Source organism: Schistocerca cancellata, unplaced genomic scaffold (assembly GCF_023864275.1).
Source record: "Schistocerca cancellata isolate TAMUIC-IGC-003103 unplaced genomic scaffold, iqSchCanc2.1 HiC_scaffold_275, whole genome shotgun sequence".
NCBI classification, from domain to species: Eukaryota; Metazoa; Arthropoda; class Insecta; order Orthoptera; family Acrididae; genus Schistocerca; species Schistocerca cancellata.
The window spans coordinates 26,810-50,993 of record NW_026046297.1 but is presented as its reverse complement, the minus strand read 5'-3'; the positions used below and the strand labels follow the sequence as shown (position 1 = coordinate 50,993).

At 52.4% G+C, this 24,184-nt stretch overlaps 17 non-coding genes across 17 annotated transcripts; all 17 read left to right on the top strand.

The window, feature by feature from the left end:
* The first annotated feature begins 1,159 nt into the window (after positions 1-1,159).
* Positions 1,160-1,278, top strand: LOC126114004 (5S ribosomal RNA). The gene has a single exon (XR_007525010.1). It is a non-coding gene; the product is annotated as a 5S ribosomal RNA (ribosomal RNA).
* Positions 1,279-2,570: 1,292 nt separating this feature from the next.
* LOC126114003 (5S ribosomal RNA) lies at positions 2,571-2,689 on the top strand. Its single transcript, XR_007525009.1, has one exon. It is a non-coding gene; the product is annotated as a 5S ribosomal RNA (ribosomal RNA).
* A 1,292-nt stretch (positions 2,690-3,981) lies between these two features.
* LOC126114012 (5S ribosomal RNA) lies at positions 3,982-4,100 on the top strand. Its single transcript, XR_007525017.1, has one exon. It is a non-coding gene; the product is annotated as a 5S ribosomal RNA (ribosomal RNA).
* Positions 4,101-5,392: 1,292 nt separating this feature from the next.
* LOC126114002 (5S ribosomal RNA) lies at positions 5,393-5,511 on the top strand. Its single transcript, XR_007525008.1, has one exon. It is a non-coding gene; the product is annotated as a 5S ribosomal RNA (ribosomal RNA).
* A 1,292-nt stretch (positions 5,512-6,803) lies between these two features.
* On the top strand, positions 6,804-6,922 carry LOC126114001 (5S ribosomal RNA). Its single transcript, XR_007525007.1, has one exon. It is a non-coding gene; the product is annotated as a 5S ribosomal RNA (ribosomal RNA).
* A 1,292-nt stretch (positions 6,923-8,214) lies between these two features.
* On the top strand, positions 8,215-8,333 carry LOC126114000 (5S ribosomal RNA). The gene has a single exon (XR_007525006.1). It is a non-coding gene; the product is annotated as a 5S ribosomal RNA (ribosomal RNA).
* Positions 8,334-9,625: 1,292 nt separating this feature from the next.
* LOC126113999 (5S ribosomal RNA) lies at positions 9,626-9,744 on the top strand. Its single transcript, XR_007525005.1, has one exon. It is a non-coding gene; the product is annotated as a 5S ribosomal RNA (ribosomal RNA).
* Positions 9,745-11,036: 1,292 nt separating this feature from the next.
* LOC126113997 (5S ribosomal RNA) lies at positions 11,037-11,155 on the top strand. Its single transcript, XR_007525003.1, has one exon. It is a non-coding gene; the product is annotated as a 5S ribosomal RNA (ribosomal RNA).
* A 1,292-nt stretch (positions 11,156-12,447) lies between these two features.
* LOC126113995 (5S ribosomal RNA) lies at positions 12,448-12,566 on the top strand. The gene has a single exon (XR_007525002.1). It is a non-coding gene; the product is annotated as a 5S ribosomal RNA (ribosomal RNA).
* Positions 12,567-13,858: 1,292 nt separating this feature from the next.
* LOC126113994 (5S ribosomal RNA) lies at positions 13,859-13,977 on the top strand. The gene has a single exon (XR_007525001.1). It is a non-coding gene; the product is annotated as a 5S ribosomal RNA (ribosomal RNA).
* A 1,292-nt stretch (positions 13,978-15,269) lies between these two features.
* LOC126113993 (5S ribosomal RNA) lies at positions 15,270-15,388 on the top strand. The gene has a single exon (XR_007525000.1). It is a non-coding gene; the product is annotated as a 5S ribosomal RNA (ribosomal RNA).
* Positions 15,389-16,680: 1,292 nt separating this feature from the next.
* On the top strand, positions 16,681-16,799 carry LOC126113992 (5S ribosomal RNA). Its single transcript, XR_007524999.1, has one exon. It is a non-coding gene; the product is annotated as a 5S ribosomal RNA (ribosomal RNA).
* Positions 16,800-18,091: 1,292 nt separating this feature from the next.
* LOC126113991 (5S ribosomal RNA) lies at positions 18,092-18,210 on the top strand. The gene has a single exon (XR_007524998.1). It is a non-coding gene; the product is annotated as a 5S ribosomal RNA (ribosomal RNA).
* A 1,292-nt stretch (positions 18,211-19,502) lies between these two features.
* LOC126113990 (5S ribosomal RNA) lies at positions 19,503-19,621 on the top strand. The gene has a single exon (XR_007524997.1). It is a non-coding gene; the product is annotated as a 5S ribosomal RNA (ribosomal RNA).
* A 1,292-nt stretch (positions 19,622-20,913) lies between these two features.
* LOC126113989 (5S ribosomal RNA) lies at positions 20,914-21,032 on the top strand. The gene has a single exon (XR_007524996.1). It is a non-coding gene; the product is annotated as a 5S ribosomal RNA (ribosomal RNA).
* A 1,292-nt stretch (positions 21,033-22,324) lies between these two features.
* Positions 22,325-22,443, top strand: LOC126113988 (5S ribosomal RNA). The gene has a single exon (XR_007524995.1). It is a non-coding gene; the product is annotated as a 5S ribosomal RNA (ribosomal RNA).
* A 1,292-nt stretch (positions 22,444-23,735) lies between these two features.
* On the top strand, positions 23,736-23,854 carry LOC126113987 (5S ribosomal RNA). The gene has a single exon (XR_007524994.1). It is a non-coding gene; the product is annotated as a 5S ribosomal RNA (ribosomal RNA).
* The last annotated feature ends 330 nt before the right edge of the window (positions 23,855-24,184 follow it).

The window sequence follows — 24,184 nt, the reverse complement described above, 5'->3', positions numbered from 1 at the left end:
ATGAACTCGGTTTGAGTAAGAATGCGCGAAGGAAGAGTGCTAGGAACTCGTTGAAAATGACAAAACACTACCAATCGACAGATGTGTTCTTGAAATGCGCCAGAGCCTACTGTTACGCAGCAGTGCTAAATTCCGAAAAGTAACTAAATAAATAAATAAATAAAAAAAAACCAACCGTTCTCGTGCCATCACCCAAGTTAAGCAACAACGTTAGTATTCGGATCGGCGACTGCCTGGGACCTCTGGCTGTCTTCATATTTTGCTTTCTTGTCGCCAGCCCTGCCAGCCGTCTCTTCACGCTACCTTTCCGATGCGACAAAGATGTTTCCACAATGACTTAAATCTGTTGTAATAAACAAAAGATACGATATTAGGGAACTCAGTTTGAAGAAGCGTGTGCCAAGGAAGATTTCCAAAGTGTCTCTGGAAATAACAAAACAGTATTAAGCGGCAGAAATGTTCCGAAATACGTCCGGGCTTATTGTTTTGTAGCAGTGTACACGTGCAAATTTGTAAACAAAAATTCTGTGTCTTCTGTCCTTGGTTTCGCACCTTTCCATGGCACGGCACAGCGCTGCTCTAGTAGCTCCGAACGGCCGCCCACGGCGTCTCGGACACGCCGGTCAGGCCCGCGCCCGTCTCGCAGATGTTTCTCGTGCTTGTGCTGTCATATGGGCCGCGACCCGAGCGGCAGCGAGCGGCAGTCGAGCAAAGTCGGGACAAGTCGGGACGGGAGGGGGGACAGGCGCGAATGCAAATGCACCGCGCAAATTACGCATAAATCTGGAAGCGCGGCGTGTGTCAGGCAGGTGAGAAAGCTTCCGTCGGTCCAGCAGGACACTGCAACACCCCGCGCAGTGCCCCCGCCGCCCGGCCGCGCGCAAGCCCTGCGCCGGATAACAGGAACAAGGCGCGTCGCCAGTGGGTGTCGGAGGCCGCACGCACCAAACGAATGACAGGCGGTGCATCGAGCAGCTGTGTTGTGCGTCTCACCTACGTTCGGCAGTCGCCTATGAGACGCCGAGGCGAGCGCGCACTCCGCGCCACCTTCGAGGCGGAAAGACGCGCTTTGCGTCAAATGTGCCACGGAAAGCGGCGATTGCGTGTGTTGGGAGAAGAGGCGAATGCTTCCTCCGTGGTGCGGCTACAGTATAAGGACGCCAACGGCCATACCATGTTGACTACACCGGTTCTCGTCCGATCACCGAAGTTAAGCAACATCGGGCGCGGTTAGTACTTGGATGGGTGACCGCCTGGGAACACCGCGTGCTGTTGGCTCTTTCTCATTTTTTCATTTTTACGTCGCTACACCTGCCAGGCCTCTTTTCATAATAACTTTCAGGTGTCGACAAAGATGCTTCCACAAGCATTTTAAAGTACTGTATTAAACGTAAGATACGAAATTACGGTAATGAACTCGGTTTGAGTAAGAATGCGCGAAGGAAGAGTGCTAGGAACTCGTTGAAAATGACAAAACACTACCAATCGACAGATGTGTTCTTGAAATGCGCCAGAGCCTACTGTTACGCAGCAGTGCTAAATTCCGAAAAGTAACTAAATAAATAAATAAATAAAAAAAAACCAACCGTTCTCGTGCCATCACCCAAGTTAAGCAACAACGTTAGTATTCGGATCGGCGACTGCCTGGGACCTCTGGCTGTCTTCATATTTTGCTTTCTTGTCGCCAGCCCTGCCAGCCGTCTCTTCACGCTACCTTTCCGATGCGACAAAGATGTTTCCACAATGACTTAAATCTGTTGTAATAAACAAAAGATACGATATTAGGGAACTCAGTTTGAAGAAGCGTGTGCCAAGGAAGATTTCCAAAGTGTCTCTGGAAATAACAAAACAGTATTAAGCGGCAGAAATGTTCCGAAATACGTCCGGGCTTATTGTTTTGTAGCAGTGTACACGTGCAAATTTGTAAACAAAAATTCTGTGTCTTCTGTCCTTGGTTTCGCACCTTTCCATGGCACGGCACAGCGCTGCTCTAGTAGCTCCGAACGGCCGCCCACGGCGTCTCGGACACGCCGGTCAGGCCCGCGCCCGTCTCGCAGATGTTTCTCGTGCTTGTGCTGTCATATGGGCCGCGACCCGAGCGGCAGCGAGCGGCAGTCGAGCAAAGTCGGGACAAGTCGGGACGGGAGGGGGGACAGGCGCGAATGCAAATGCACCGCGCAAATTACGCATAAATCTGGAAGCGCGGCGTGTGTCAGGCAGGTGAGAAAGCTTCCGTCGGTCCAGCAGGACACTGCAACACCCCGCGCAGTGCCCCCGCCGCCCGGCCGCGCGCAAGCCCTGCGCCGGATAACAGGAACAAGGCGCGTCGCCAGTGGGTGTCGGAGGCCGCACGCACCAAACGAATGACAGGCGGTGCATCGAGCAGCTGTGTTGTGCGTCTCACCTACGTTCGGCAGTCGCCTATGAGACGCCGAGGCGAGCGCGCACTCCGCGCCACCTTCGAGGCGGAAAGACGCGCTTTGCGTCAAATGTGCCACGGAAAGCGGCGATTGCGTGTGTTGGGAGAAGAGGCGAATGCTTCCTCCGTGGTGCGGCTACAGTATAAGGACGCCAACGGCCATACCATGTTGACTACACCGGTTCTCGTCCGATCACCGAAGTTAAGCAACATCGGGCGCGGTTAGTACTTGGATGGGTGACCGCCTGGGAACACCGCGTGCTGTTGGCTCTTTCTCATTTTTTCATTTTTACGTCGCTACACCTGCCAGGCCTCTTTTCATAATAACTTTCAGGTGTCGACAAAGATGCTTCCACAAGCATTTTAAAGTACTGTATTAAACGTAAGATACGAAATTACGGTAATGAACTCGGTTTGAGTAAGAATGCGCGAAGGAAGAGTGCTAGGAACTCGTTGAAAATGACAAAACACTACCAATCGACAGATGTGTTCTTGAAATGCGCCAGAGCCTACTGTTACGCAGCAGTGCTAAATTCCGAAAAGTAACTAAATAAATAAATAAATAAAAAAAAACCAACCGTTCTCGTGCCATCACCCAAGTTAAGCAACAACGTTAGTATTCGGATCGGCGACTGCCTGGGACCTCTGGCTGTCTTCATATTTTGCTTTCTTGTCGCCAGCCCTGCCAGCCGTCTCTTCACGCTACCTTTCCGATGCGACAAAGATGTTTCCACAATGACTTAAATCTGTTGTAATAAACAAAAGATACGATATTAGGGAACTCAGTTTGAAGAAGCGTGTGCCAAGGAAGATTTCCAAAGTGTCTCTGGAAATAACAAAACAGTATTAAGCGGCAGAAATGTTCCGAAATACGTCCGGGCTTATTGTTTTGTAGCAGTGTACACGTGCAAATTTGTAAACAAAAATTCTGTGTCTTCTGTCCTTGGTTTCGCACCTTTCCATGGCACGGCACAGCGCTGCTCTAGTAGCTCCGAACGGCCGCCCACGGCGTCTCGGACACGCCGGTCAGGCCCGCGCCCGTCTCGCAGATGTTTCTCGTGCTTGTGCTGTCATATGGGCCGCGACCCGAGCGGCAGCGAGCGGCAGTCGAGCAAAGTCGGGACAAGTCGGGACGGGAGGGGGGACAGGCGCGAATGCAAATGCACCGCGCAAATTACGCATAAATCTGGAAGCGCGGCGTGTGTCAGGCAGGTGAGAAAGCTTCCGTCGGTCCAGCAGGACACTGCAACACCCCGCGCAGTGCCCCCGCCGCCCGGCCGCGCGCAAGCCCTGCGCCGGATAACAGGAACAAGGCGCGTCGCCAGTGGGTGTCGGAGGCCGCACGCACCAAACGAATGACAGGCGGTGCATCGAGCAGCTGTGTTGTGCGTCTCACCTACGTTCGGCAGTCGCCTATGAGACGCCGAGGCGAGCGCGCACTCCGCGCCACCTTCGAGGCGGAAAGACGCGCTTTGCGTCAAATGTGCCACGGAAAGCGGCGATTGCGTGTGTTGGGAGAAGAGGCGAATGCTTCCTCCGTGGTGCGGCTACAGTATAAGGACGCCAACGGCCATACCGTGTTGACTACACCGGTTCTCGTCCGATCACCGAAGTTAAGCAACATCGGGCGCGGTTAGTACTTGGATGGGTGACCGCCTGGGAACACCGCGTGCTGTTGGCTCTTTCTCATTTTTTCATTTTTACGTCGCTACACCTGCCAGGCCTCTTTTCATAATAACTTTCAGGTGTCGACAAAGATGCTTCCACAAGCATTTTAAAGTACTGTATTAAACGTAAGATACGAAATTACGGTAATGAACTCGGTTTGAGTAAGAATGCGCGAAGGAAGAGTGCTAGGAACTCGTTGAAAATGACAAAACACTACCAATCGACAGATGTGTTCTTGAAATGCGCCAGAGCCTACTGTTACGCAGCAGTGCTAAATTCCGAAAAGTAACTAAATAAATAAATAAATAAAAAAAAACCAACCGTTCTCGTGCCATCACCCAAGTTAAGCAACAACGTTAGTATTCGGATCGGCGACTGCCTGGGACCTCTGGCTGTCTTCATATTTTGCTTTCTTGTCGCCAGCCCTGCCAGCCGTCTCTTCACGCTACCTTTCCGATGCGACAAAGATGTTTCCACAATGACTTAAATCTGTTGTAATAAACAAAAGATACGATATTAGGGAACTCAGTTTGAAGAAGCGTGTGCCAAGGAAGATTTCCAAAGTGTCTCTGGAAATAACAAAACAGTATTAAGCGGCAGAAATGTTCCGAAATACGTCCGGGCTTATTGTTTTGTAGCAGTGTACACGTGCAAATTTGTAAACAAAAATTCTGTGTCTTCTGTCCTTGGTTTCGCACCTTTCCATGGCACGGCACAGCGCTGCTCTAGTAGCTCCGAACGGCCGCCCACGGCGTCTCGGACACGCCGGTCAGGCCCGCGCCCGTCTCGCAGATGTTTCTCGTGCTTGTGCTGTCATATGGGCCGCGACCCGAGCGGCAGCGAGCGGCAGTCGAGCAAAGTCGGGACAAGTCGGGACGGGAGGGGGGACAGGCGCGAATGCAAATGCACCGCGCAAATTACGCATAAATCTGGAAGCGCGGCGTGTGTCAGGCAGGTGAGAAAGCTTCCGTCGGTCCAGCAGGACACTGCAACACCCCGCGCAGTGCCCCCGCCGCCCGGCCGCGCGCAAGCCCTGCGCCGGATAACAGGAACAAGGCGCGTCGCCAGTGGGTGTCGGAGGCCGCACGCACCAAACGAATGACAGGCGGTGCATCGAGCAGCTGTGTTGTGCGTCTCACCTACGTTCGGCAGTCGCCTATGAGACGCCGAGGCGAGCGCGCACTCCGCGCCACCTTCGAGGTGGAAAGACGCGCTTTGCGTCAAATGTGCCACGGAAAGCGGCGATTGCGTGTGTTGGGAGAAGAGGCGAATGCTTCCTCCGTGGTGCGGCTACAGTATAAGGACGCCAACGGCCATACCATGTTGACTACACCGGTTCTCGTCCGATCACCGAAGTTAAGCAACATCGGGCGCGGTTAGTACTTGGATGGGTGACCGCCTGGGAACACCGCGTGCTGTTGGCTCTTTCTCATTTTTTCATTTTTACGTCGCTACACCTGCCAGGCCTCTTTTCATAATAACTTTCAGGTGTCGACAAAGATGCTTCCACAAGCATTTTAAAGTACTGTATTAAACGTAAGATACGAAATTACGGTAATGAACTCGGTTTGAGTAAGAATGCGCGAAGGAAGAGTGCTAGGAACTCGTTGAAAATGACAAAACACTACCAATCGACAGATGTGTTCTTGAAATGCGCCAGAGCCTACTGTTACGCAGCAGTGCTAAATTCCGAAAAGTAACTAAATAAATAAATAAATAAAAAAAAACCAACCGTTCTCGTGCCATCACCCAAGTTAAGCAACAACGTTAGTATTCGGATCGGCGACTGCCTGGGACCTCTGGCTGTCTTCATATTTTGCTTTCTTGTCGCCAGCCCTGCCAGCCGTCTCTTCACGCTACCTTTCCGATGCGACAAAGATGTTTCCACAATGACTTAAATCTGTTGTAATAAACAAAAGATACGATATTAGGGAACTCAGTTTGAAGAAGCGTGTGCCAAGGAAGATTTCCAAAGTGTCTCTGGAAATAACAAAACAGTATTAAGCGGCAGAAATGTTCCGAAATACGTCCGGGCTTATTGTTTTGTAGCAGTGTACACGTGCAAATTTGTAAACAAAAATTCTGTGTCTTCTGTCCTTGGTTTCGCACCTTTCCATGGCACGGCACAGCGCTGCTCTAGTAGCTCCGAACGGCCGCCCACGGCGTCTCGGACACGCCGGTCAGGCCCGCGCCCGTCTCGCAGATGTTTCTCGTGCTTGTGCTGTCATATGGGCCGCGACCCGAGCGGCAGCGAGCGGCAGTCGAGCAAAGTCGGGACAAGTCGGGACGGGAGGGGGGACAGGCGCGAATGCAAATGCACCGCGCAAATTACGCATAAATCTGGAAGCGCGGCGTGTGTCAGGCAGGTGAGAAAGCTTCCGTCGGTCCAGCAGGACACTGCAACACCCCGCGCAGTGCCCCCGCCGCCCGGCCGCGCGCAAGCCCTGCGCCGGATAACAGGAACAAGGCGCGTCGCCAGTGGGTGTCGGAGGCCGCACGCACCAAACGAATGACAGGCGGTGCATCGAGCAGCTGTGTTGTGCGTCTCACCTACGTTCGGCAGTCGCCTATGAGACGCCGAGGCGAGCGCGCACTCCGCGCCACCTTCGAGGCGGAAAGACGCGCTTTGCGTCAAATGTGCCACGGAAAGCGGCGATTGCGTGTGTTGGGAGAAGAGGCGAATGCTTCCTCCGTGGTGCGGCTACAGTATAAGGACGCCAACGGCCATACCATGTTGACTACACCGGTTCTCGTCCGATCACCGAAGTTAAGCAACATCGGGCGCGGTTAGTACTTGGATGGGTGACCGCCTGGGAACACCGCGTGCTGTTGGCTCTTTCTCATTTTTTCATTTTTACGTCGCTACACCTGCCAGGCCTCTTTTCATAATAACTTTCAGGTGTCGACAAAGATGCTTCCACAAGCATTTTAAAGTACTGTATTAAACGTAAGATACGAAATTACGGTAATGAACTCGGTTTGAGTAAGAATGCGCGAAGGAAGAGTGCTAGGAACTCGTTGAAAATGACAAAACACTACCAATCGACAGATGTGTTCTTGAAATGCGCCAGAGCCTACTGTTACGCAGCAGTGCTAAATTCCGAAAAGTAACTAAATAAATAAATAAATAAAAAAAAACCAACCGTTCTCGTGCCATCACCCAAGTTAAGCAACAACGTTAGTATTCGGATCGGCGACTGCCTGGGACCTCTGGCTGTCTTCATATTTTGCTTTCTTGTCGCCAGCCCTGCCAGCCGTCTCTTCACGCTACCTTTCCGATGCGACAAAGATGTTTCCACAATGACTTAAATCTGTTGTAATAAACAAAAGATACGATATTAGGGAACTCAGTTTGAAGAAGCGTGTGCCAAGGAAGATTTCCAAAGTGTCTCTGGAAATAACAAAACAGTATTAAGCGGCAGAAATGTTCCGAAATACGTCCGGGCTTATTGTTTTGTAGCAGTGTACACGTGCAAATTTGTAAACAAAAATTCTGTGTCTTCTGTCCTTGGTTTCGCACCTTTCCATGGCACGGCACAGCGCTGCTCTAGTAGCTCCGAACGGCCGCCCACGGCGTCTCGGACACGCCGGTCAGGCCCGCGCCCGTCTCGCAGATGTTTCTCGTGCTTGTGCTGTCATATGGGCCGCGACCCGAGCGGCAGCGAGCGGCAGTCGAGCAAAGTCGGGACAAGTCGGGACGGGAGGGGGGACAGGCGCGAATGCAAATGCACCGCGCAAATTACGCATAAATCTGGAAGCGCGGCGTGTGTCAGGCAGGTGAGAAAGCTTCCGTCGGTCCAGCAGGACACTGCAACACCCCGCGCAGTGCCCCCGCCGCCCGGCCGCGCGCAAGCCCTGCGCCGGATAACAGGAACAAGGCGCGTCGCCAGTGGGTGTCGGAGGCCGCACGCACCAAACGAATGACAGGCGGTGCATCGAGCAGCTGTGTTGTGCGTCTCACCTACGTTCGGCAGTCGCCTATGAGACGCCGAGGCGAGCGCGCACTCCGCGCCACCTTCGAGGCGGAAAGACGCGCTTTGCGTCAAATGTGCCACGGAAAGCGGCGATTGCGTGTGTTGGGAGTAGAGGCGAATGCTTCCTCCGTGGTGCGGCTACAGTATAAGGACGCCAACGGCCATACCATGTTGACTACACCGGTTCTCGTCCGATCACCGAAGTTAAGCAACATCGGGCGCGGTTAGTACTTGGATGGGTGACCGCCTGGGAACACCGCGTGCTGTTGGCTCTTTCTCATTTTTTCATTTTTACGTCGCTACACCTGCCAGGCCTCTTTTCATAATAACTTTCAGGTGTCGACAAAGATGCTTCCACAAGCATTTTAAAGTACTGTATTAAACGTAAGATACGAAATTACGGTAATGAACTCGGTTTGAGTAAGAATGCGCGAAGGAAGAGTGCTAGGAACTCGTTGAAAATGACAAAACACTACCAATCGACAGATGTGTTCTTGAAATGCGCCAGAGCCTACTGTTACGCAGCAGTGCTAAATTCCGAAAAGTAACTAAATAAATAAATAAATAAAAAAAAACCAACCGTTCTCGTGCCATCACCCAAGTTAAGCAACAACGTTAGTATTCGGATCGGCGACTGCCTGGGACCTCTGGCTGTCTTCATATTTTGCTTTCTTGTCGCCAGCCCTGCCAGCCGTCTCTTCACGCTACCTTTCCGATGCGACAAAGATGTTTCCACAATGACTTAAATCTGTTGTAATAAACAAAAGATACGATATTAGGGAACTCAGTTTGAAGAAGCGTGTGCCAAGGAAGATTTCCAAAGTGTCTCTGGAAATAACAAAACAGTATTAAGCGGCAGAAATGTTCCGAAATACGTCCGGGCTTATTGTTTTGTAGCAGTGTACACGTGCAAATTTGTAAACAAAAATTCTGTGTCTTCTGTCCTTGGTTTCGCACCTTTCCATGGCACGGCACAGCGCTGCTCTAGTAGCTCCGAACGGCCGCCCACGGCGTCTCGGACACGCCGGTCAGGCCCGCGCCCGTCTCGCAGATGTTTCTCGTGCTTGTGCTGTCATATGGGCCGCGACCCGAGCGGCAGCGAGCGGCAGTCGAGCAAAGTCGGGACAAGTCGGGACGGGAGGGGGGACAGGCGCGAATGCAAATGCACCGCGCAAATTACGCATAAATCTGGAAGCGCGGCGTGTGTCAGGCAGGTGAGAAAGCTTCCGTCGGTCCAGCAGGACACTGCAACACCCCGCGCAGTGCCCCCGCCGCCCGGCCGCGCGCAAGCCCTGCGCCGGATAACAGGAACAAGGCGCGTCGCCAGTGGGTGTCGGAGGCCGCACGCACCAAACGAATGACAGGCGGTGCATCGAGCAGCTGTGTTGTGCGTCTCACCTACGTTCGGCAGTCGCCTATGAGACGCCGAGGCGAGCGCGCACTCCGCGCCACCTTCGAGGCGGAAAGACGCGCTTTGCGTCAAATGTGCCACGGAAAGCGGCGATTGCGTGTGTTGGGAGAAGAGGCGAATGCTTCCTCCGTGGTGCGGCTACAGTATAAGGACGCCAACGGCCATACCATGTTGACTACACCGGTTCTCGTCCGATCACCGAAGTTAAGCAACATCGGGCGCGGTTAGTACTTGGATGGGTGACCGCCTGGGAACACCGCGTGCTGTTGGCTCTTTCTCATTTTTTCATTTTTACGTCGCTACACCTGCCAGGCCTCTTTTCATAATAACTTTCAGGTGTCGACAAAGATGCTTCCACAAGCATTTTAAAGTACTGTATTAAACGTAAGATACGAAATTACGGTAATGAACTCGGTTTGAGTAAGAATGCGCGAAGGAAGAGTGCTAGGAACTCGTTGAAAATGACAAAACACTACCAATCGACAGATGTGTTCTTGAAATGCGCCAGAGCCTACTGTTACGCAGCAGTGCTAAATTCCGAAAAGTAACTAAATAAATAAATAAATAAAAAAAAACCAACCGTTCTCGTGCCATCACCCAAGTTAAGCAACAACGTTAGTATTCGGATCGGCGACTGCCTGGGACCTCTGGCTGTCTTCATATTTTGCTTTCTTGTCGCCAGCCCTGCCAGCCGTCTCTTCACGCTACCTTTCCGATGCGACAAAGATGTTTCCACAATGACTTAAATCTGTTGTAATAAACAAAAGATACGATATTAGGGAACTCAGTTTGAAGAAGCGTGTGCCAAGGAAGATTTCCAAAGTGTCTCTGGAAATAACAAAACAGTATTAAGCGGCAGAAATGTTCCGAAATACGTCCGGGCTTATTGTTTTGTAGCAGTGTACACGTGCAAATTTGTAAACAAAAATTCTGTGTCTTCTGTCCTTGGTTTCGCACCTTTCCATGGCACGGCACAGCGCTGCTCTAGTAGCTCCGAACGGCCGCCCACGGCGTCTCGGACACGCCGGTCAGGCCCGCGCCCGTCTCGCAGATGTTTCTCGTGCTTGTGCTGTCATATGGGCCGCGACCCGAGCGGCAGCGAGCGGCAGTCGAGCAAAGTCGGGACAAGTCGGGACGGGAGGGGGGACAGGCGCGAATGCAAATGCACCGCGCAAATTACGCATAAATCTGGAAGCGCGGCGTGTGTCAGGCAGGTGAGAAAGCTTCCGTCGGTCCAGCAGGACACTGCAACACCCCGCGCAGTGCCCCCGCCGCCCGGCCGCGCGCAAGCCCTGCGCCGGATAACAGGAACAAGGCGCGTCGCCAGTGGGTGTCGGAGGCCGCACGCACCAAACGAATGACAGGCGGTGCATCGAGCAGCTGTGTTGTGCGTCTCACCTACGTTCGGCAGTCGCCTATGAGACGCCGAGGCGAGCGCGCACTCCGCGCCACCTTCGAGGCGGAAAGACGCGCTTTGCGTCAAATGTGCCACGGAAAGCGGCGATTGCGTGTGTTGGGAGTAGAGGCGAATGCTTCCTCCGTGGTGCGGCTACAGTATAAGGACGCCAACGGCCATACCATGTTGACTACACCGGTTCTCGTCCGATCACCGAAGTTAAGCAACATCGGGCGCGGTTAGTACTTGGATGGGTGACCGCCTGGGAACACCGCGTGCTGTTGGCTCTTTCTCATTTTTTCATTTTTACGTCGCTACACCTGCCAGGCCTCTTTTCATAATAACTTTCAGGTGTCGACAAAGATGCTTCCACAAGCATTTTAAAGTACTGTATTAAACGTAAGATACGAAATTACGGTAATGAACTCGGTTTGAGTAAGAATGCGCGAAGGAAGAGTGCTAGGAACTCGTTGAAAATGACAAAACACTACCAATCGACAGATGTGTTCTTGAAATGCGCCAGAGCCTACTGTTACGCAGCAGTGCTAAATTCCGAAAAGTAACTAAATAAATAAATAAATAAAAAAAAACCAACCGTTCTCGTGCCATCACCCAAGTTAAGCAACAACGTTAGTATTCGGATCGGCGACTGCCTGGGACCTCTGGCTGTCTTCATATTTTGCTTTCTTGTCGCCAGCCCTGCCAGCCGTCTCTTCACGCTACCTTTCCGATGCGACAAAGATGTTTCCACAATGACTTAAATCTGTTGTAATAAACAAAAGATACGATATTAGGGAACTCAGTTTGAAGAAGCGTGTGCCAAGGAAGATTTCCAAAGTGTCTCTGGAAATAACAAAACAGTATTAAGCGGCAGAAATGTTCCGAAATACGTCCGGGCTTATTGTTTTGTAGCAGTGTACACGTGCAAATTTGTAAACAAAAATTCTGTGTCTTCTGTCCTTGGTTTCGCACCTTTCCATGGCACGGCACAGCGCTGCTCTAGTAGCTCCGAACGGCCGCCCACGGCGTCTCGGACACGCCGGTCAGGCCCGCGCCCGTCTCGCAGATGTTTCTCGTGCTTGTGCTGTCATATGGGCCGCGACCCGAGCGGCAGCGAGCGGCAGTCGAGCAAAGTCGGGACAAGTCGGGACGGGAGGGGGGACAGGCGCGAATGCAAATGCACCGCGCAAATTACGCATAAATCTGGAAGCGCGGCGTGTGTCAGGCAGGTGAGAAAGCTTCCGTCGGTCCAGCAGGACACTGCAACACCCCGCGCAGTGCCCCCGCCGCCCGGCCGCGCGCAAGCCCTGCGCCGGATAACAGGAACAAGGCGCGTCGCCAGTGGGTGTCGGAGGCCGCACGCACCAAACGAATGACAGGCGGTGCATCGAGCAGCTGTGTTGTGCGTCTCACCTACGTTCGGCAGTCGCCTATGAGACGCCGAGGCGAGCGCGCACTCCGCGCCACCTTCGAGGTGGAAAGACGCGCTTTGCGTCAAATGTGCCACGGAAAGCGGCGATTGCGTGTGTTGGGAGAAGAGGCGAATGCTTCCTCCGTGGTGCGGCTACAGTATAAGGACGCCAACGGCCATACCATGTTGACTACACCGGTTCTCGTCCGATCACCGAAGTTAAGCAACATCGGGCGCGGTTAGTACTTGGATGGGTGACCGCCTGGGAACACCGCGTGCTGTTGGCTCTTTCTCATTTTTTCATTTTTACGTCGCTACACCTGCCAGGCCTCTTTTCATAATAACTTTCAGGTGTCGACAAAGATGCTTCCACAAGCATTTTAAAGTACTGTATTAAACGTAAGATACGAAATTACGGTAATGAACTCGGTTTGAGTAAGAATGCGCGAAGGAAGAGTGCTAGGAACTCGTTGAAAATGACAAAACACTACCAATCGACAGATGTGTTCTTGAAATGCGCCAGAGCCTACTGTTACGCAGCAGTGCTAAATTCCGAAAAGTAACTAAATAAATAAATAAATAAAAAAAAACCAACCGTTCTCGTGCCATCACCCAAGTTAAGCAACAACGTTAGTATTCGGATCGGCGACTGCCTGGGACCTCTGGCTGTCTTCATATTTTGCTTTCTTGTCGCCAGCCCTGCCAGCCGTCTCTTCACGCTACCTTTCCGATGCGACAAAGATGTTTCCACAATGACTTAAATCTGTTGTAATAAACAAAAGATACGATATTAGGGAACTCAGTTTGAAGAAGCGTGTGCCAAGGAAGATTTCCAAAGTGTCTCTGGAAATAACAAAACAGTATTAAGCGGCAGAAATGTTCCGAAATACGTCCGGGCTTATTGTTTTGTAGCAGTGTACACGTGCAAATTTGTAAACAAAAATTCTGTGTCTTCTGTCCTTGGTTTCGCACCTTTCCATGGCACGGCACAGCGCTGCTCTAGTAGCTCCGAACGGCCGCCCACGGCGTCTCGGACACGCCGGTCAGGCCCGCGCCCGTCTCGCAGATGTTTCTCGTGCTTGTGCTGTCATATGGGCCGCGACCCGAGCGGCAGCGAGCGGCAGTCGAGCAAAGTCGGGACAAGTCGGGACGGGAGGGGGGACAGGCGCGAATGCAAATGCACCGCGCAAATTACGCATAAATCTGGAAGCGCGGCGTGTGTCAGGCAGGTGAGAAAGCTTCCGTCGGTCCAGCAGGACACTGCAACACCCCGCGCAGTGCCCCCGCCGCCCGGCCGCGCGCAAGCCCTGCGCCGGATAACAGGAACAAGGCGCGTCGCCAGTGGGTGTCGGAGGCCGCACGCACCAAACGAATGACAGGCGGTGCATCGAGCAGCTGTGTTGTGCGTCTCACCTACGTTCGGCAGTCGCCTATGAGACGCCGAGGCGAGCGCGCACTCCGCGCCACCTTCGAGGCGGAAAGACGCGCTTTGCGTCAAATGTGCCACGGAAAGCGGCGATTGCGTGTGTTGGGAGAAGAGGCGAATGCTTCCTCCGTGGTGCGGCTACAGTATAAGGACGCCAACGGCCATACCATGTTGACTACACCGGTTCTCGTCCGATCACCGAAGTTAAGCAACATCGGGCGCGGTTAGTACTTGGATGGGTGACCGCCTGGGAACACCGCGTGCTGTTGGCTCTTTCTCATTTTTTCATTTTTACGTCGCTACACCTGCCAGGCCTCTTTTCATAATAACTTTCAGGTGTCGACAAAGATGCTTCCACAAGCATTTTAAAGTACTGTATTAAACGTAAGATACGAAATTACGGTAATGAACTCGGTTTGAGTAAGAATGCGCGAAGGAAGAGTGCTAGGAACTCGTTGAAAATGACAAAACACTACCAATCGACAGATGTGTTCTTGAAATGCGCCAGAGCCTACTGTTACGCAGCAGTGCTAAATTCCGAAAAGTAACTAAATAAATAAATAAATAAAAAAAAACCAACCGTTCTCGTGCCATCACCCAAGTTAAGCAACAACGTTAGTATTCGGATCGGCGACTGCCTGGGACCTCTGGCTGTCTTCATATTTTGCTTTCTTGTCGCCAGCCCTGCCAGCCGTCTCTTCACGCTACCTTTCCGATGCGACAAAGATGTTTCCACAATGACTTAAATCTGTTGTAATAAACAAAAGATACGATATTAGGGAACTCAGTTTGAAGAAGCGTGTGCCAAGGAAGATTTCCAAAGTGTCTCTGGAAATAACAAAACAGTATTAAGCGGCAGAAATGTTCCGAAATACGTCCGGGCTTATTGTTTTGTAGCAGTGTACACGTGCAAATTTGTAAACAAAAATTCTGTGTCTTCTGTCCTTGGTTTCGCACCTTTCCATGGCACGGCACAGCGCTGCTCTAGTAGCTCCGAACGGCCGCCCACGGCGTCTCGGACACGCCGGTCAGGCCCGCGCCCGTCTCGCAGATGTTTCTCGTGCTTGTGCTGTCATATGGGCCGCGACCCGAGCGGCAGCGAGCGGCAGTCGAGCAAAGTCGGGACAAGTCGGGACGGGAGGGGGGACAGGCGCGAATGCAAATGCACCGCGCAAATTACGCATAAATCTGGAAGCGCGGCGTGTGTCAGGCAGGTGAGAAAGCTTCCGTCGGTCCAGCAGGACACTGCAACACCCCGCGCAGTGCCCCCGCCGCCCGGCCGCGCGCAAGCCCTGCGCCGGATAACAGGAACAAGGCGCGTCGCCAGTGGGTGTCGGAGGCCGCACGCACCAAACGAATGACAGGCGGTGCATCGAGCAGCTGTGTTGTGCGTCTCACCTACGTTCGGCAGTCGCCTATGAGACGCCGAGGCGAGCGCGCACTCCGCGCCACCTTCGAGGCGGAAAGACGCGCTTTGCGTCAAATGTGCCACGGAAAGCGGCGATTGCGTGTGTTGGGAGTAGAGGCGAATGCTTCCTCCGTGGTGCGGCTACAGTATAAGGACGCCAACGGCCATACCATGTTGACTACACCGGTTCTCGTCCGATCACCGAAGTTAAGCAACATCGGGCGCGGTTAGTACTTGGATGGGTGACCGCCTGGGAACACCGCGTGCTGTTGGCTCTTTCTCATTTTTTCATTTTTACGTCGCTACACCTGCCAGGCCTCTTTTCATAATAACTTTCAGGTGTCGACAAAGATGCTTCCACAAGCATTTTAAAGTACTGTATTAAACGTAAGATACGAAATTACGGTAATGAACTCGGTTTGAGTAAGAATGCGCGAAGGAAGAGTGCTAGGAACTCGTTGAAAATGACAAAACACTACCAATCGACAGATGTGTTCTTGAAATGCGCCAGAGCCTACTGTTACGCAGCAGTGCTAAATTCCGAAAAGTAACTAAATAAATAAATAAATAAAAAAAAACCAACCGTTCTCGTGCCATCACCCAAGTTAAGCAACAACGTTAGTATTCGGATCGGCGACTGCCTGGGACCTCTGGCTGTCTTCATATTTTGCTTTCTTGTCGCCAGCCCTGCCAGCCGTCTCTTCACGCTACCTTTCCGATGCGACAAAGATGTTTCCACAATGACTTAAATCTGTTGTAATAAACAAAAGATACGATATTAGGGAACTCAGTTTGAAGAAGCGTGTGCCAAGGAAGATTTCCAAAGTGTCTCTGGAAATAACAAAACAGTATTAAGCGGCAGAAATGTTCCGAAATACGTCCGGGCTTATTGTTTTGTAGCAGTGTACACGTGCAAATTTGTAAACAAAAATTCTGTGTCTTCTGTCCTTGGTTTCGCACCTTTCCATGGCACGGCACAGCGCTGCTCTAGTAGCTCCGAACGGCCGCCCACGGCGTCTCGGACACGCCGGTCAGGCCCGCGCCCGTCTCGCAGATGTTTCTCGTGCTTGTGCTGTCATATGGGCCGCGACCCGAGCGGCAGCGAGCGGCAGTCGAGCAAAGTCGGGACAAGTCGGGACGGGAGGGGGGACAGGCGCGAATGCAAATGCACCGCGCAAATTACGCATAAATCTGGAAGCGCGGCGTGTGTCAGGCAGGTGAGAAAGCTTCCGTCGGTCCAGCAGGACACTGCAACACCCCGCGCAGTGCCCCCGCCGCCCGGCCGCGCGCAAGCCCTGCGCCGGATAACAGGAACAAGGCGCGTCGCCAGTGGGTGTCGGAGGCCGCACGCACCAAACGAATGACAGGCGGTGCATCGAGCAGCTGTGTTGTGCGTCTCACCTACGTTCGGCAGTCGCCTATGAGACGCCGAGGCGAGCGCGCACTCCGCGCCACCTTCGAGGTGGAAAGACGCGCTTTGCGTCAAATGTGCCACGGAAAGCGGCGATTGCGTGTGTTGGGAGAAGAGGCGAATGCTTCCTCCGTGGTGCGGCTACAGTATAAGGACGCCAACGGCCATACCATGTTGACTACACCGGTTCTCGTCCGATCACCGAAGTTAAGCAACATCGGGCGCGGTTAGTACTTGGATGGGTGACCGCCTGGGAACACCGCGTGCTGTTGGCTCTTTCTCATTTTTTCATTTTTACGTCGCTACACCTGCCAGGCCTCTTTTCATAATAACTTTCAGGTGTCGACAAAGATGCTTCCACAAGCATTTTAAAGTACTGTATTAAACGTAAGATACGAAATTACGGTAATGAACTCGGTTTGAGTAAGAATGCGCGAAGGAAGAGTGCTAGGAACTCGTTGAAAATGACAAAACACTACCAATCGACAGATGTGTTCTTGAAATGCGCCAGAGCCTACTGTTACGCAGCAGTGCTAAATTCCGAAAAGTAACTAAATAAATAAATAAATAAAAAAAAACCAACCGTTCTCGTGCCATCACCCAAGTTAAGCAACAACGTTAGTATTCGGATCGGCGACTGCCTGGGACCTCTGGCTGTCTTCATATTTTGCTTTCTTGTCGCCAGCCCTGCCAGCCGTCTCTTCACGCTACCTTTCCGATGCGACAAAGATGTTTCCACAATGACTTAAATCTGTTGTAATAAACAAAAGATACGATATTAGGGAACTCAGTTTGAAGAAGCGTGTGCCAAGGAAGATTTCCAAAGTGTCTCTGGAAATAACAAAACAGTATTAAGCGGCAGAAATGTTCCGAAATACGTCCGGGCTTATTGTTTTGTAGCAGTGTACACGTGCAAATTTGTAAACAAAAATTCTGTGTCTTCTGTCCTTGGTTTCGCACCTTTCCATGGCACGGCACAGCGCTGCTCTAGTAGCTCCGAACGGCCGCCCACGGCGTCTCGGACACGCCGGTCAGGCCCGCGCCCGTCTCGCAGATGTTTCTCGTGCTTGTGCTGTCATATGGGCCGCGACCCGAGCGGCAGCGAGCGGCAGTCGAGCAAAGTCGGGACAAGTCGGGACGGGAGGGGGGACAGGCGCGAATGCAAATGCACCGCGCAAATTACGCATAAATCTGGAAGCGCGGCGTGTGTCAGGCAGGTGAGAAAGCTTCCGTCGGTCCAGCAGGACACTGCAACACCCCGCGCAGTGCCCCCGCCGCCCGGCCGCGCGCAAGCCCTGCGCCGGATAACAGGAACAAGGCGCGTCGCCAGTGGGTGTCGGAGGCCGCACGCACCAAACGAATGACAGGCGGTGCATCGAGCAGCTGTGTTGTGCGTCTCACCTACGTTCGGCAGTCGCCTATGAGACGCCGAGGCGAGCGCGCACTCCGCGCCACCTTCGAGGCGGAAAGACGCGCTTTGCGTCAAATGTGCCACGGAAAGCGGCGATTGCGTGTGTTGGGAGAAGAGGCGAATGCTTCCTCCGTGGTGCGGCTACAGTATAAGGACGCCAACGGCCATACCATGTTGACTACACCGGTTCTCGTCCGATCACCGAAGTTAAGCAACATCGGGCGCGGTTAGTACTTGGATGGGTGACCGCCTGGGAACACCGCGTGCTGTTGGCTCTTTCTCATTTTTTCATTTTTACGTCGCTACACCTGCCAGGCCTCTTTTCATAATAACTTTCAGGTGTCGACAAAGATGCTTCCACAAGCATTTTAAAGTACTGTATTAAACGTAAGATACGAAATTACGGTAATGAACTCGGTTTGAGTAAGAATGCGCGAAGGAAGAGTGCTAGGAACTCGTTGAAAATGACAAAACACTACCAATCGACAGATGTGTTCTTGAAATGCGCCAGAGCCTACTGTTACGCAGCAGTGCTAAATTCCGAAAAGTAACTAAATAAATAAATAAATAAAAAAAAACCAACCGTTCTCGTGCCATCACCCAAGTTAAGCAACAACGTTAGTATTCGGATCGGCGACTGCCTGGGACCTCTGGCTGTCTTCATATTTTGCTTTCTTGTCGCCAGCCCTGCCAGCCGTCTCTTCACGCTACCTTTCCGATGCGACAAAGATGTTTCCACAATGACTTAAATCTGTTGTAATAAACAAAAGATACGATATTAGGGAACTCAGTTTGAAGAAGCGTGTGCCAAGGAAGATTTCCAAAGTGTCTCTGGAAATAACAAAACAGTATTAAGCGGCAGAAATGTTCCGAAATACGTCCGGGCTTATTGTTTTGTAGCAGTGTACACGTGCAAATTTGTAAACAAAAATTCTGTGTCTTCTGTCCTTGGTTTCGCACCTTTCCATGGCACGGCACAGCGCTGCTCTAGTAGCTCCGAACGGCCGCCCACGGCGTCTCGGACACGCCGGTCAGGCCCGCGCCCGTCTCGCAGATGTTTCTCGTGCTTGTGCTGTCATATGGGCCGCGACCCGAGCGGCAGCGAGCGGCAGTCGAGCAAAGTCGGGACAAGTCGGGACGGGAGGGGGGACAGGCGCGAATGCAAATGCACCGCGCAAATTACGCATAAATCTGGAAGCGCGGCGTGTGTCAGGCAGGTGAGAAAGCTTCCGTCGGTCCAGCAGGACACTGCAACACCCCGCGCAGTGCCCCCGCCGCCCGGCCGCGCGCAAGCCCTGCGCCGGATAACAGGAACAAGGCGCGTCGCCAGTGGGTGTCGGAGGCCGCACGCACCAAACGAATGACAGGCGGTGCATCGAGCAGCTGTGTTGTGCGTCTCACCTACGTTCGGCAGTCGCCTATGAGACGCCGAGGCGAGCGCGCACTCCGCGCCACCTTCGAGGCGGAAAGACGCGCTTTGCGTCAAATGTGCCACGGAAAGCGGCGATTGCGTGTGTTGGGAGTAGAGGCGAATGCTTCCTCCGTGGTGCGGCTACAGTATAAGGACGCCAACGGCCATACCATGTTGACTACACCGGTTCTCGTCCGATCACCGAAGTTAAGCAACATCGGGCGCGGTTAGTACTTGGATGGGTGACCGCCTGGGAACACCGCGTGCTGTTGGCTCTTTCTCATTTTTTCATTTTTACGTCGCTACACCTGCCAGGCCTCTTTTCATAATAACTTTCAGGTGTCGACAAAGATGCTTCCACAAGCATTTTAAAGTACTGTATTAAACGTAAGATACGAAATTACGGTAATGAACTCGGTTTGAGTAAGAATGCGCGAAGGAAGAGTGCTAGGAACTCGTTGAAAATGACAAAACACTACCAATCGACAGATGTGTTCTTGAAATGCGCCAGAGCCTACTGTTACGCAGCAGTGCTAAATTCCGAAAAGTAACTAAATAAATAAATAAATAAAAAAAAACCAACCGTTCTCGTGCCATCACCCAAGTTAAGCAACAACGTTAGTATTCGGATCGGCGACTGCCTGGGACCTCTGGCTGTCTTCATATTTTGCTTTCTTGTCGCCAGCCCTGCCAGCCGTCTCTTCACGCTACCTTTCCGATGCGACAAAGATGTTTCCACAATGACTTAAATCTGTTGTAATAAACAAAAGATACGATATTAGGGAACTCAGTTTGAAGAAGCGTGTGCCAAGGAAGATTTCCAAAGTGTCTCTGGAAATAACAAAACAGTATTAAGCGGCAGAAATGTTCCGAAATACGTCCGGGCTTATTGTTTTGTAGCAGTGTACACGTGCAAATTTGTAAACAAAAATTCTGTGTCTTCTGTCCTTGGTTTCGCACCTTTCCATGGCACGGCACAGCGCTGCTCTAGTAGCTCCGAACGGCCGCCCACGGCGTCTCGGACACGCCGGTCAGGCCCGCGCCCGTCTCGCAGATGTTTCTCGTGCTTGTGCTGTCATATGGGCCGCGACCCGAGCGGCAGCGAGCGGCAGTCGAGCAAAGTCGGGACAAGTCGGGACGGGAGGGGGGACAGGCGCGAATGCAAATGCACCGCGCAAATTACGCATAAATCTGGAAGCGCGGCGTGTGTCAGGCAGGTGAGAAAGCTTCCGTCGGTCCAGCAGGACACTGCAACACCCCGCGCAGTGCCCCCGCCGCCCGGCCGCGCGCAAGCCCTGCGCCGGATAACAGGAACAAGGCGCGTCGCCAGTGGGTGTCGGAGGCCGCACGCACCAAACGAATGACAGGCGGTGCATCGAGCAGCTGTGTTGTGCGTCTCACCTACGTTCGGCAGTCGCCTATGAGACGCCGAGGCGAGCGCGCACTCCGCGCCACCTTCGAGGCGGAAAGACGCGCTTTGCGTCAAATGTGCCACGGAAAGCGGCGATTGCGTGTGTTGGGAGAAGAGGCGAATGCTTCCTCCGTGGTGCGGCTACAGTATAAGGACGCCAACGGCCATACCATGTTGACTACACCGGTTCTCGTCCGATCACCGAAGTTAAGCAACATCGGGCGCGGTTAGTACTTGGATGGGTGACCGCCTGGGAACACCGCGTGCTGTTGGCTCTTTCTCATTTTTTCATTTTTACGTCGCTACACCTGCCAGGCCTCTTTTCATAATAACTTTCAGGTGTCGACAAAGATGCTTCCACAAGCATTTTAAAGTACTGTATTAAACGTAAGATACGAAATTACGGTAATGAACTCGGTTTGAGTAAGAATGCGCGAAGGAAGAGTGCTAGGAACTCGTTGAAAATGACAAAACACTACCAATCGACAGATGTGTTCTTGAAATGCGCCAGAGCCTACTGTTACGCAGCAGTGCTAAATTCCGAAAAGTAACTAAATAAATAAATAAATAAAAAAAAACCAACCGTTCTCGTGCCATCACCCAAGTTAAGCAACAACGTTAGTATTCGGATCGGCGACTGCCTGGGACCTCTGGCTGTCTTCATATTTTGCTTTCTTGTCGCCAGCCCTGCCAGCCGTCTCTTCACGCTACCTTTCCGATGCGACAAAGATGTTTCCACAATGACTTAAATCTGTTGTAATAAACAAAAGATACGATATTAGGGAACTCAGTTTGAAGAAGCGTGTGCCAAGGAAGATTTCCAAAGTGTCTCTGGAAATAACAAAACAGTATTAAGCGGCAGAAATGTTCCGAAATACGTCCGGGCTTATTGTTTTGTAGCAGTGTACACGTGCAAATTTGTAAACAAAAATTCTGTGTCTTCTGTCCTTGGTTTCGCACCTTTCCATGGCACGGCACAGCGCTGCTCTAGTAGCTCCGAACGGCCGCCCACGGCGTCTCGGACACGCCGGTCAGGCCCGCGCCCGTCTCGCAGATGTTTCTCGTGCTTGTGCTGTCATATGGGCCGCGACCCGAGCGGCAGCGAGCGGCAGTCGAGCAAAGTCGGGACAAGTCGGGACGGGAGGGGGGACAGGCGCGAATGCAAATGCACCGCGCAAATTACGCATAAATCTGGAAGCGCGGCGTGTGTCAGGCAGGTGAGAAAGCTTCCGTCGGTCCAGCAGGACACTGCAACACCCCGCGCAGTGCCCCCGCCGCCCGGCCGCGCGCAAGCCCTGCGCCGGATAACAGGAACAAGGCGCGTCGCCAGTGGGTGTCGGAGGCCGCACGCACCAAACGAATGACAGGCGGTGCATCGAGCAGCTGTGTTGTGCGTCTCACCTACGTTCGGCAGTCGCCTATGAGACGCCGAGGCGAGCGCGCACTCCGCGCCACCTTCGAGGTGGAAAGACGCGCTTTGCGTCAAATGTGCCACGGAAAGCGGCGATTGCGTGTGTTGGGAGAAGAGGCGAATGCTTCCTCCGTGGTGCGGCTACAGTATAAGGACGCCAACGGCCATACCATGTTGACTACACCGGTTCTCGTCCGATCACCGAAGTTAAGCAACATCGGGCGCGGTTAGTACTTGGATGGGTGACCGCCTGGGAACACCGCGTGCTGTTGGCTCTTTCTCATTTTTTCATTTTTACGTCGCTACACCTGCCAGGCCTCTTTTCATAATAACTTTCAGGTGTCGACAAAGATGCTTCCACAAGCATTTTAAAGTACTGTATTAAACGTAAGATACGAAATTACGGTAATGAACTCGGTTTGAGTAAGAATGCGCGAAGGAAGAGTGCTAGGAACTCGTTGAAAATGACAAAACACTACCAATCGACAGATGTGTTCTTGAAATGCGCCAGAGCCTACTGTTACGCAGCAGTGCTAAATTCCGAAAAGTAACTAAATAAATAAATAAATAAAAAAAAACCAACCGTTCTCGTGCCATCACCCAAGTTAAGCAACAACGTTAGTATTCGGATCGGCGACTGCCTGGGACCTCTGGCTGTCTTCATATTTTGCTTTCTTGTCGCCAGCCCTGCCAGCCGTCTCTTCACGCTACCTTTCCGATGCGACAAAGATGTTTCCACAATGACTTAAATCTGTTGTAATAAACAAAAGATACGATATTAGGGAACTCAGTTTGAAGAAGCGTGTGCCAAGGAAGATTTCCAAAGTGTCTCTGGAAATAACAAAACAGTATTAAGCGGCAGAAATGTTCCGAAATACGTCCGGGCTTATTGTTTTGTAGCAGTGTACACGTGCAAATTTGTAAACAAAAATTCTGTGTCTTCTGTCCTTGGTTTCGCACCTTTCCATGGCACGGCACAGCGCTGCTCTAGTAGCTCCGAACGGCCGCCCACGGCGTCTCGGACACGCCGGTCAGGCCCGCGCCCGTCTCGCAGATGTTTCTCGTGCTTGTGCTGTCATATGGGCCGCGACCCGAGCGGCAGCGAGCGGCAGTCGAGCAAAGTCGGGACAAGTCGGGACGGGAGGGGGGACAGGCGCGAATGCAAATGCACCGCGCAAATTACGCATAAATCTGGAAGCGCGGCGTGTGTCAGGCAGGTGAGAAAGCTTCCGTCGGTCCAGCAGGACACTGCAACACCCCGCGCAGTGCCCCCGCCGCCCGGCCGCGCGCAAGCCCTGCGCCGGATAACAGGAACAAGGCGCGTCGCCAGTGGGTGTCGGAGGCCGCACGCACCAAACGAATGACAGGCGGTGCATCGAGCAGCTGTGTTGTGCGTCTCACCTACGTTCGGCAGTCGCCTATGAGACGCCGAGGCGAGCGCGCACTCCGCGCCACCTTCGAGGCGGAAAGACGCGCTTTGCGTCAAATGTGCCACGGAAAGCGGCGATTGCGTGTGTTGGGAGAAGAGGCGAATGCTTCCTCCGTGGTGCGGCTACAGTATAAGGACGCCAACGGCCATACCATGTTGACTACACCGGTTCTCGTCCGATCACCGAAGTTAAGCAACATCGGGCGCGGTTAGTACTTGGATGGGTGACCGCCTGGGAACACCGCGTGCTGTTGGCTCTTTCTCATTTTTTCATTTTTACGTCGCTACACCTGCCAGGCCTCTTTTCATAATAACTTTCAGGTGTCGACAAAGATGCTTCCACAAGCATTTTAAAGTACTGTATTAAACGTAAGATACGAAATTACGGTAATGAACTCGGTTTGAGTAAGAATGCGCGAAGGAAGAGTGCTAGGAACTCGTTGAAAATGACAAAACACTACCAATCGACAGATGTGTTCTTGAAATGCGCCAGAGCCTACTGTTACGCAGCAGTGCTAAATTCCGAAAAGTAACTAAATAAATAAATAAATAAAAAAAAACCAACCGTTCTCGTGCCATCACCCAAG